Raw genomic sequence first — 12,193 nt, 5'->3', positions numbered from 1 at the left:
CGACCAAAGTTCGCGTACCTCAGTCGACCACACCAACGCTACAATAAAAAAAAACGGGTTACGGTACATAACCTTTCGCGTAAATACTTTTGGAAAATTAAAAGATACTTCCTAGGAACTGCGGCTCGAACTCCAACTTACATCCAAAAAATAGACTGTGTACCTAGAAATTACAGTGCTTAGGAAAATACAGGGTATCCATTGCGCTAGGAACTAACTGCTAATTACAGTACGTCTACTGCGCTGTAAATAACTTTAAGTTATAGTGCGTCCACTGCGCTGTAAACAACTTTAAGTTACAGTACGTCTACTATATTGCGAATTAATTATCGCTTGGAATTAGTTCCAAACTACTTCCTGTGCGTTTTGGTGGAATCAATTCCGAACCACTTTGCTATACCTTATTGGAATTAATTCCGAACTACTTCGCCGTACCTCATTGGAATCGGTTCCAAACTACTTTGCCGTACCTTATTGGAATCGGTTCCAAACTACTTCGCCGTGCCTCATTGGAATTAATTCCAACCACTTCGTATGCGTCTTGGTGGAATCAATTCCGACTACTTCGCTGTACCTTATTGGAATCGGTTCCGAACCACTTCGCCATGCCTTATTAGGATTGATTTTGAACCACTTCGCCTTATCTCATTGGAATTGGTTCCAAACTACTTCGCCATACCTTATTGGAATTAATTCCAACCTACTTCGCAGTATCTTATTAAAGTAAGAGATAGATCTAGTTCTATACCGCATTATTATAGATTCCAGTAGTTATATACTCTTGTATTGCGAATGAATTATATAGGTATGGTGCCTATCTCTATACTTTCTTCGAGAAACGCCGCAAAAGGATTACAAGCTATTGCGCTAAGAGCTATTCATGGGTTGCTATAGTAAAGTTACTTACGTAAACGCATCGTACGAATATATTGCTATTCTATTCTAAAACAATTCGCATCGCGTTTTAATATCGTTACGTTTGCATTTCTATATGCTTTTACAATTATCGTACTGTTATCTCGTTGCTAGTTTTACGTTAAATTTGCAATTAATCCGTCCATTATATTGTACAAAAAGCATTAAGGATATCTTCGGTACCTCAACGAGGGCCGCCGCCTGCCAGACGAAATAATGCTACTGCTAAAGTTAAACGATCGAGGGGAGGTAATTTTAGTGCCGGGAGAAGTTTTTTATCGCTACCGAAGCGATATCAGGATTTGCATTATAGTGAGAACTTTATTGGAATTAATTCGTATTGGATTTAAACTAACAACTACTTAATTCTAGAATACTTAGTTTAGCAGTATATCGGCATTAAAAAACTACTATAAACGTGTGCATAAAGTCGATACGGAAGAGCGACAGCCCGAGTCAAATACCTACGAGTTTAATACAATCGTTAATAGTAAAATCATTCCTTGCTCTATATTTTAATACTAGTTGCTAATTAATTCAGGATAGTACGCCGATTTGTCTACTGGTAATATACCGCAGTAGATACCGAGAAAGCCTGCCAGAACGATAATACTAGTAACGGACGAGCGCCCCCCGATTCTTTAGTACAACAGTCCATAACAATACTAGAGCACTCCTCTGTCAGGAAATAAAACACTAGGACGCAGAGCTGCACGGGCAAATGCACAGCAAGCGCTACGACTTCGCGATATTCGTAGCGGCCCGGCCACAGTAAACCAAGTTATTGCAAACATAGAGTTACTCGCGGTACGTATTGGAATTAATTCGAATATATATCCAAGTAATACTAATTGCCTTGCTAGGAACTACCTGCAAGTACGGCTGTACGGGATAAGGTACGTAGATATTCTAAATACGTCTCGAATTAGTTCCAGACTCGTTTACTAATTGTATATAGACGGCTATAAGGCCGTTGTTTAAACCAATTCGTCGAATACCAGCATTATCTCCTATTGCGCTAGTATCGTCCTCGCCCTGCCCCCCCCCTAGAACTCCTCTGCAACCGGTAGTAGATCCGCAACAGGTAGTAGATTTACTATTTCCTTCGTTAAGCTCGGTGCATAAAAATCTCGAGCCCAAAGACAATATGGATATAGATTAGGTAAGATATTATATTGTATTCTAAGCGAGGTTGGAATTAATTCTGGTTTATTGCTAACGAACTTATAGGATAATAGTATTAAAATTGGTAACGAAAGTCTCGAGCCCAAAGCCGAAATGGATATAGATAAGGTATAATATTATATCGTATTCTAAGCGAGGTTGGAATTAATTCTAGTTTATTGCTAACGAACTTACAGGATAATAGTAATAAAATTGGTAACGAAAGTCTTAAGCCCGAAGCCGATATAGACATAGATAATATATAATATTATATCGTATTCTAAGCGAGGTTGGAATTAATTTTGGTTTATTGCTAACGAACTTACAGGATAATAGTAATGAAATTGGTAACGATAATGCCGCCAACGAGATGTAAAGCAAGACAGGAGAGTCTAGTAAGTCAAGCAACAATACGTCCGAGGATAAGGCTAGGCAGATTGCAGAGAAGAAGGCCAAAAAGCAAGTACGGAAGGAGAAAAGAACCCAGAGAAAGGCAATAAAGAAGGCCAAGAAAAAAGCACAAAATAAGGCAAAAGTACAAAAAAAAGCAGCAAAAAGGGCCAGGAAGGCAAAGAAAAGGGCCACTACCTTACAGGTAGGTAACGTACAGAACCTAGAACTAGTTTGAAACCAATTCAAGCCAGTAAGCTAATAAACTCTTAGTAGGAAGATAATTACAATCGTTAATCCGCCTCCAACATTCGTACTACAACGACTAATTCAAACACAAGCTCGTCTGGGAGTTCCTCCTCTAGTGCAACGAAGATATATCGGCTAACTGTACGCCCTAAAGGAGAGGTATATTTTAAATCTAAATAAATCCAAAGTCATTCCGTATATATAACTAACGGATTAATAGGGCGAAAGTTCTCAGACAAGACCCAGCACTATAGTACTAAAGTAGATCCCAACGCGTTACGAATCAGTTTAGTTCTACCTCCACTATATTTAATCGAACTTTAATTACTAACGATACATAGGAGACGGATAAGTCCTACTATAACAGGCTTTTTTCTAGCCTGCTGTTTAAGTTTATCCCGAAGCTGGAGGCTCCTCTGAATAAGGCGGGCAATGGATATAATACGAAGGAAATACGTAAAATATTATCAACGCTAGACAATATGGATTTCCGCACCGGTAAATATAAATACGCGTATTGCAAAGCAGTAAGCGGACGTAAGTAATTTGGAATTAATTCTGCGCGTCTTTCGAGTTAGTACTAATATATTTACAGGCTACTGTCTATTGCAACAATATGCTTATAACTGTTACATTTGGTCGAACTTCTACTTAACGTTGGAATGGGACTGCCGTAACGGTTAAGGACAGAGGACAGAGACTAAGGGGTTTTATTGTATAAGTATTACAATATAGTGGTCCAAACAGATATAGTATTTCAATCGGACGTAATATTTTAACCGGAATTAATAATCTCACGAAACAATAACGTATTTATAGTAAAAGTTTTTAAGATTTCAAAGCAATATCTCCTCTCGAGTTGCCCCTAGATACCTTATACTCTCTCTTTCATTAGCTGCATTGCGATTCTAGCTTTAAACAAACCGATAATAAGACCGTCACCAAGACATAGTATTACTATAACAGCTATGCTATAACCCACATTATATACTACGAATTAATTCCAAGTTATAGTACGTATACCGCACTGCATATCAATACTAGCGAATTTCCGAAATACAGTATATTGCATTACAAATAGATTCCAAACTACAGCGCGCACGCTGTACTATAGTATATTCCAAATTACAGTACATTGTATTGCAAATCAATTCCAAGTTATAGCGCGCACCGCACTACAGTATAATAGTAGAATGCATTCCGAATCAATTCCAAACTACAGCGTACGCCGCACTACAGTATAATTTTGGAATGCATTCCGAATCAATTCCAAGTTATAGCGCGCACGCCGCACTATAGTGTATTTCCAAATTACAGCGCATTATACTACGAATTAATTCCAAGTTACAGCGCGCACGCCGCACTACAGTATATTTCCAAATTACAGCGCATTACTTTACAAATCAATTCTAAGTTACAGTATATATACCGTACTATAGTGTATTTCCAAATTACAGCGCATTATACTATAAATCAATTCCAAGTTACAGCGCGTATACCGCACTACAGTATATTTCCAAATTACAGCGCATTGCACTACAAATCAATTCCAAGTTACAGCGCGCACGCCTTACTATAGTATATTTCCAAATTACAGTACATTGCATTACGAATTAATTCCAAGTTATAGCGCGCACGCCGTACTATAGTATATTTCCAAATTACAGCGCATTACTTTCGAATCAATTCCAAGTTACAGCGTACACACCGCACTATAGTATATTTCCAAATTACAGCGCATTGCACTACAAATCAATTCCAAGTTACAGCGCGTACGCCGCACTACAGTATATTTCCAAATTATAGCGCATTGCATTACGAATCAATTCCAAGTTATAGCGCGCATATAGCACTACGAATTAATTCCATACTACATTTCGAATTAGTTCCAAACTACAGTACGTACAGCGCAATGCATATTATTCCGAATTATAGTCAGTGCGTTATACTCTAAATCAATTTATTATACCTCTCTAAAATAAAATACCTAAAGATATTGCTAAGAATAAATTATTCTCTTCTGAATTATTAATTCTAGCTAATCGACTGCGTAATAAATTAGAATTATTGCAATAGACAATTAACTAGCTTTAATTGCGTAAGGACCGGGAGCGAGTTGGAGTTTAAAATAAAGAGAAAAACCATTTACAATTACTTTTAGAATCCGTTAAGATTCGATTCATACTCCTAGCTTATCTTTGTATTTACCGAACCTCTTGCTTTTTTACTATTATATATTAGTATAATTTCCGACGTAGATTTTTTATTTGCATACTATTTCGAATTGTCTTATAATAGAACCTTCCAGTTAAGGAAGTATTACAAAAGTTATTACTAATCCTATATTGCTTAAATCCAAAATAGAATGCAATTTGGTTCCGGTTATATTCGGTAGACCTAAGTAAGTAAAGTAAGTAAAAGAAGTAAATAAAGTACTTTAGATATAAAGATAACTTACGATTCAATATACTTTAGTAGTAATATATACCTCCTACTCTATCGATAGGAAATCTTATGCAAAACCTCTACTCTATTAGTATTTCTCGGAAACTTTTCCCAATTACTAAGTGCAATTTTACTATAAAACCAATTTAGGCTAGATCGAATTATAGAACGTTTCTTATATCTTACCCAATATCGAATAGAAGTAACCTCTATACTCTCGTTAGATTTAGTTTCGAATCAATTCTATATATAACTTACCTTTAAGTTTATCTACAATTAAAAGGTATATTTCTTCTAATTTAGCGTATAGTAAGCTTATTATCTTTTCAAAAAGGGACCCTAGGCCCTATAGTTTATACTTAGGTAATTATCGTTTAATACCGCGCTAAAAGTAAACTTAGCAAAACCGAACTAATCGTTAAGTATACTAGTCCCAAGAGCGTTTTTCGGGGTCAATACTGTGTAGATATAAGCCAAATCCTAAAATATTAGTACTAAAGATCTAGTACAATAAATATATATACCTTACCTTATAAGTATTTAATTTCCTGGTCCATAATAATACTAATTAATCCAGTACTATATAGATACTTCTATATAATTGAGATATAATAGTTATTATGTATAATAGAAAACACCTTTTAAAACATAAATGCAAAAAGCTCCTCGGTCTCCGTATTTATATAGACACAAATAAGTAGAATAACTAAATATATATTAGCTTATCATATTGCTTTCGAACGAATTTATACTTACTATTTCTAGTAGTTAGGTATTTCTAACCCTAAATAGCCTTAACTTCTTTATTTCCTAAGATATATTTATAATTTATATTAATCTCGAGTGTTTTTAGGCTTAGCCTTATAAAAAGCTTTACTTACTCTTAAAGAAAGCAAATAACAATAAAAACATTACTATTACAATCCATAAATTGGATATACTAAACGATTAGTAGTATACTTATATACTAGGAATATACTTACTTTATCTAGGTTATGTATTTTATTCTTCCACTTTGTAAATACTACTAATTTTAATAAACTTATTGGATAGTGTAATATTTTATGCTTCCTTAGGATCGATCGAATAACATTATAGTTCGATAAGCTTGCGTAGATTTAGCTTAATATCTTGCTCTTATAGGTTGTATAAAGCTCTTATATACTTAGCAAGGAAAGAAAAGGAACTATATAGAGATAAGTATAGGGTATAGGGAAAGGGAAAGTAAAATATACATAATGTATTTTGAGGTTAGTTTATTTTCTATAGTAATTAAACAATATCTTCTGCAATTGCTAATAGTATTTTTACTAAGGGTAGAGGCGGATACAAATAGATTCCGTAGCTAATAAGAATAACCGATAGAATTAAATTATTAATTAGTATAAGGAATACTATTTTAATACTGCAATTCCAATAGATAAGGGGAGATTAGCTAGAAATATAATCGAATGCTTCTAGTACTTAGTGTTTATTGTATATAGTTTTAGTAAGTATACTTACTATAGAATTAGTTTCGTCGTAAATTATAGTAAAACTTAGAGTAGGTCTCTATATATTTAATATCTTCGCCGCGTAAAGTTATATAAATATCGGAATAAAATGGCTAGAAATTAGGGCTATACTATTTAAAAAAGAAAGAACTTAGCAATCGATTTTCTAGTAGAGTATATCGAGAAGGAGGCGGATATATACTACAGTAATAGTACATAAAGGAACCTCCTACATTAGCCTACATTATTAGTAATATATAGCTAGAGGAAGATAGGATATATATATAGAATCGGTTGTAAATCTTAGCATTAGTTAATAAGTACCTTTAGAAGAAAGGCAGGCTTTATTTGCATTAAAGACTTTTTTAATTGCACGTACTTGGCTAAGAAAATAATTAGTTATATAATAGTATAGAACGAATTGTTTGGGTTATACCTTATAGCCTAAGTATAACAAATGTCTAGGCGGGTAAGAAGGGATATATATAATACTGCTCTTTCCTCTTCTATTTTAGCTATTAATTCTTAGTAATACTACCTATCTGGAAGGAACTAGCATACTTTCCCGCTAGTACAATCGTATATTACCCGCATATATAGTCGATGGTTAAATAAGGTAGTTAAGCTTTGTTTCCAAGGATATCGTCTCTTTAAGCTATACTAAATCTAAGGTATTTTAGTATAAGGTATTAATTAAAATCAGAAACCTCTTACATTATGCTTTAATTTATTATTTGTAAGATTAGAAATACTACTAGTAGGAATAATATATACTATACTATTCGGACTTATTGTTAGGTATTTAGGAATATATAGAGAGTAGATAATTGTTTTAGCGTAAAGTACATTCTATCGACTTAAAGATAATAAGATAAGTAGTAATAGCTATAGCTGTACTAGCTCTTAGGGGGGGTCTTAGGGGGGCTCTTGGGGGGTAGGTAGAACTAAGTAAGTTTTAGATTACTGGACGAAATATTCGTCGAGGATATCTTTAGAAGTTCTTGGAAAGGTAAACCTAGATTTAAAACTAGGGAATAAAGCTATATTCGAAATCGTTTCCTAAAGTATAGTAATAGAGAAAATAAGGAATAAAAGTAGAGTAGATATTATTATATAATAATATTAGTACTAAATCCGTTTATAAGGAAGAAACGTATATAGATACAGAAGTATATTATATATACTCTATAATATATATAGTTTATTTTGCAAACTGGGTTAGAATTAATTCCTAACCGGTTTCTATTTTAGTTAGAATGCAATTTTACAATTAATATAATAAAGAATAAGATATAGAAATAAAGAGTATATACGAGAAAAGGAAAGTTATTAAAGATAGGACAGACTAGGCTACTTAAGAGTTATAAAAAGAAGATATTTATAACTATATTTACTGCTATAACAGCGGTAATAATATCTTTCTACTATTCTTCAAAAATCTAGCTATTATATATTATAAAATAAAGATATTCTATACTATGCTAAAAGGGATTTTAAAATCGTTTCCATATAGTGCAATATAAATTATACTTTAACTTTAGTGGATATAACCGCTTCTTTTCTTTATACCGGTAATATATACCCTTTATACTAGCGACTTCCTTTATCCTTTGGTATAAGATTTTGCTATTCTTTGTTTGCGGAACCTAAAGTAGCTTCCTTTTTACTCTACAAGGTAGTAAGGGTATTATTAAAGTAGGAATCTTAGGTAGGGGTTATTGGATTAGAATCTTAATAATTAAAGAAGGTTGTAGAGGTATTAGTATAGAATCTTCTGTAAGCTTAAACTTATTAGTATATATAGCAAATAGCTAAAAGTAGACTTACTTATAGAAGGAACTATCTATACTACTTAGCAGTATCGAGCTACTATTTAAGTAGGGGGCGACCTATTGGATTCTGGTATATACTAATATTATATCGTAGAAGATATTTTTTTAAATTCTATATTAAACTAAAGGGCGTATAAAAGGTACAGGAGATACTATCTATACTTCGGAAGCAATAGTACTTCTCGCCTAGGAAAAGTAAAAGTTTTCCCTAGGATAATATATTAGTAATAGATAAAGATATAAAGAACGTTACCTATATTAATTACTTTATACTCGGGAAGAGGGTTTATTCGGAAATCTGCCTAAAGATACGCTTAGTATCCTAGTAAACTTTTGTAATTAAGCATTATAAAGAGATAGATTAAGCTAACGTTAGCAATAGCTAATGCCTGGCTAAAGTAGTACATAAGGACTACCTTTAACGTTATATATATTGTTTGTATCCTGGAATTTAAAATCTCTACGGTATAAGTAATCCGTAAATACTTAGGTATTTAATATCTTACTGGTAGTACTAGTTACTATACGCTATATTCTATAATAATATTTGTATAATGTATCTTTAATCTTAGGCATAAATATTAATCTACTACCCTAGAGTAATTAATTATATAGAATATACTTATATACTCAAATACTCTATATTTACGTAGATATATATAAAAAAAAATAGTACCCTACTGTAGAAAAAAACGTTACTAGACGTAATATCCAACTTAATGTATTATATATATATATATATATATATACTATGCCCTAAAGTATTTAAGTACTATGGTAATATATTTTCTTGCCTTGGAGTATTTAGCAAAACATATTAAATATCTTGTATGGTATCGGAATGTTTTATGGAATGAACTTAAATAAGACATAATGTATTGCAACCTCGTTCTTTACCAGTATAGCTGGAATTAATTCAGAACTAGTTTCAGTCTGGTTTATAACGTAATTATACATTACTGCCAAAGAATACTCAATATTGTTACTAGATGTAATGCAATAATTTCATAACAATCTTGAAATATATTGTCCAATTAAAACTTTATGTCTACTTAAACTACTATATCGTAGTACTTATACAATAAAACTCCCTAATCTTAATCCTCCCAGTTCAACGGTACGACCCGCTACCATTCTAGCGACGAGTAGAAGTTTGTCCAAATATAACAGCTATTCGAAAATTATCGCGTTGGGCAGTAACCTATAAATATATTAAAACTAACTCGAAATACGCATAGAACTAATTCCAATCTACTTACGTCCGCCTACTGCTTTGCAGTATGTATATTTGTACTTACCAGTACGGAAATCTACGTCGTTAGGCATCGATAACAATTTGCATATTGCTTTTAAGTTATGCCTATTGCCTGCCTTGTTTAGAGGAGCTTCTTGTTTTGGTAGGAACTTAAACAGTAGGCTGGAAAACAGTCTGTTGCGGTAGGACTTATCCGTCTCCTACGTATCGTTAGTAATTAAAGTTCGAATAAATATAGCGGAGTTAGAACTAAACTAATTCGCAACGCATTGGGATCTCCTTCCGTACTATAGGTACTATAGTACTAGATATTGTCTAAGAACTTTCGCCCTATTAATCCGTAAGTTATACGTACGGAATGATTTTGGATTTATTTATATTTGAAATATACCTTTCCTTTAGTGCTTATAGCGGGGTTATATAATTCGGCTTGCTTCTTGGTAAGCGGTATTTGCGTACGCTGTTATTTTCGCGGGTTATTACTCTAAGTAACCAATTCAAATACTATTTATTGCGTACCTAGGAAACAGACTTATCTTATCTCTTCCTCTTATTTATCCGCATCGTCTGTATTATCGTTCCGCCAGTAGGCTCGTTATCAATCTGTATATACAATTATAAGTAAAATAGACATATAGTATAATAGAATTAGTATAGAATTAATTCTAGAAGCAACCTACTTTATTTTCAGCCATTGCGGCGGCAGACTCTATCTTAGAGGTAACGCAGGTAGGAGTTACAGTAGAGGAGCTTATAGCAGAGGAGCTACTTATAGACAAGCTGGAGTCCGAATTAGCCGTTATATCGTAAAAGTCGGAGTTAGATAGACAATTGCAATTGTCCTTCTAGTAAGAGTTTGTTAGCTTACCGACCTAAATTGGTTTAAAAGCGGTTCCAAAACAATAATACTAGTTCTATATTTTTACGTACCTATAAGGCAGCAGCCCTCGTTAGTGCTTTATTCTAGGCATTTGCCTTACTTAGTGCCCTAATCTTCGACTTTATTGCTGCTTTTCTTCAGGTACCTTCTACCCTCTATATATTTTGTTTCCCCTTCCTTTCTGCAATTTATTTACGCTTATCCTTGGACGTAGTATTGCTTAACTCGTTCGACTCGCTTAACTCGCTTTATATCTTATCGGCAGTATTATTATTATTAATTTTATTCCTTTTATCCTATAAGTTCGTTAGTAATAAGCTAGAATTAATTCCAACCTTATTTTAAATATAATATAATTACTATACCTTATCTAAGCCCATATTGTCTTCTGTCTCGAAACTTTCGTATATCGAGCTTAGCGATAGGAATAGTAAAGCTACCCTCTATTGCAAAGGTACTCTTGGCCGGGGGCGTAATACGTACAATACTAGCGCAATAGGAGATCCTAGTATTCGATAAATTGATTTAAACAACGGCCTTATAGCCGTCTATATACAATTAGTAAATAAGTCTGGAACTGATTCAAAACGTATTTGGAATATATACGTACCTCTCCTAGCATAGGCGTATTTACAAGTAGTTCCTAGTAAGGTAGTTAGTATTACTTAAACGTATATTCGAATTAATTCCAATACGTACCGCTAGCAACTCTACATTTGCAATAACTTGGTTTACTGTAGCAGGGCCGCTACAAATACTGTAAAGTTGTAGCGTTTGCTGTGCATTTATCTGTACAGCCCTACGGCCTAGTGTTTTATTGCCCTAAGGAACTGTACTTATGTATTGTGTTGGACTGTTATATTGGAGTACAGGAGGGCGGTCGTTCGTTACTAGTATTGTTGTCCTTGTAGGCTTTCTTAGTGTCCACTGCGGCATATTACTAGTAGCAAAATCGTTATACTATCCTAAATTAATTAGCAATAGTATTAAAATATAGAGTAAGAAAATATATTTACTATTAACAATTGTATTAAACTCGGACGTATTTGACCCAGATTATAGCTCCTCTAAATCGACCTTATGCACGCGTTTATAGTAATGTTTTAATAACGATATGCTACTAAACTGATTATTCTAGAATTAGACGGCTGTTAGTTTAAATATAATACGAATTAATTTAAATGAAGTTTTTACCATAACGCAAAGCCCAATATCGCTTCGATAGCGACAAAATACTTCTCCTGGTACCAAAATTACCTCTCCTCGATTGTTTAATTGCAACGGCGGAATTATTTCGTCGGGCAGGCAGCGGCCCTCATTAAGGTACCGAAGATATCCTTAATGCGTTTTATAGGACATAATGGACGGATTGATCGCAAATTTAACCTAATACTGGCGACAAGATAGTAGTGCGCGTAACGTAAAACAATTCGAAGACAGGTACGCAATAATAATATAAACGCAATACGAATTGGTTTGGAATAGAATAGCAATATATTCGTATAATGCGTTTACGCAAGTAACTTTACTATAGCAACCCATAAATATGAACAGCTCTTAGCGCAATAGC

This window comes from Drechmeria coniospora, chromosome 03, assembly GCF_001625195.1.
Source record: "Drechmeria coniospora strain ARSEF 6962 chromosome 03, whole genome shotgun sequence".
Classification (NCBI taxonomy): Eukaryota; Fungi; Ascomycota; class Sordariomycetes; order Hypocreales; family Ophiocordycipitaceae; genus Drechmeria; species Drechmeria coniospora.
This window is presented reverse-complemented; position numbering follows the sequence as displayed.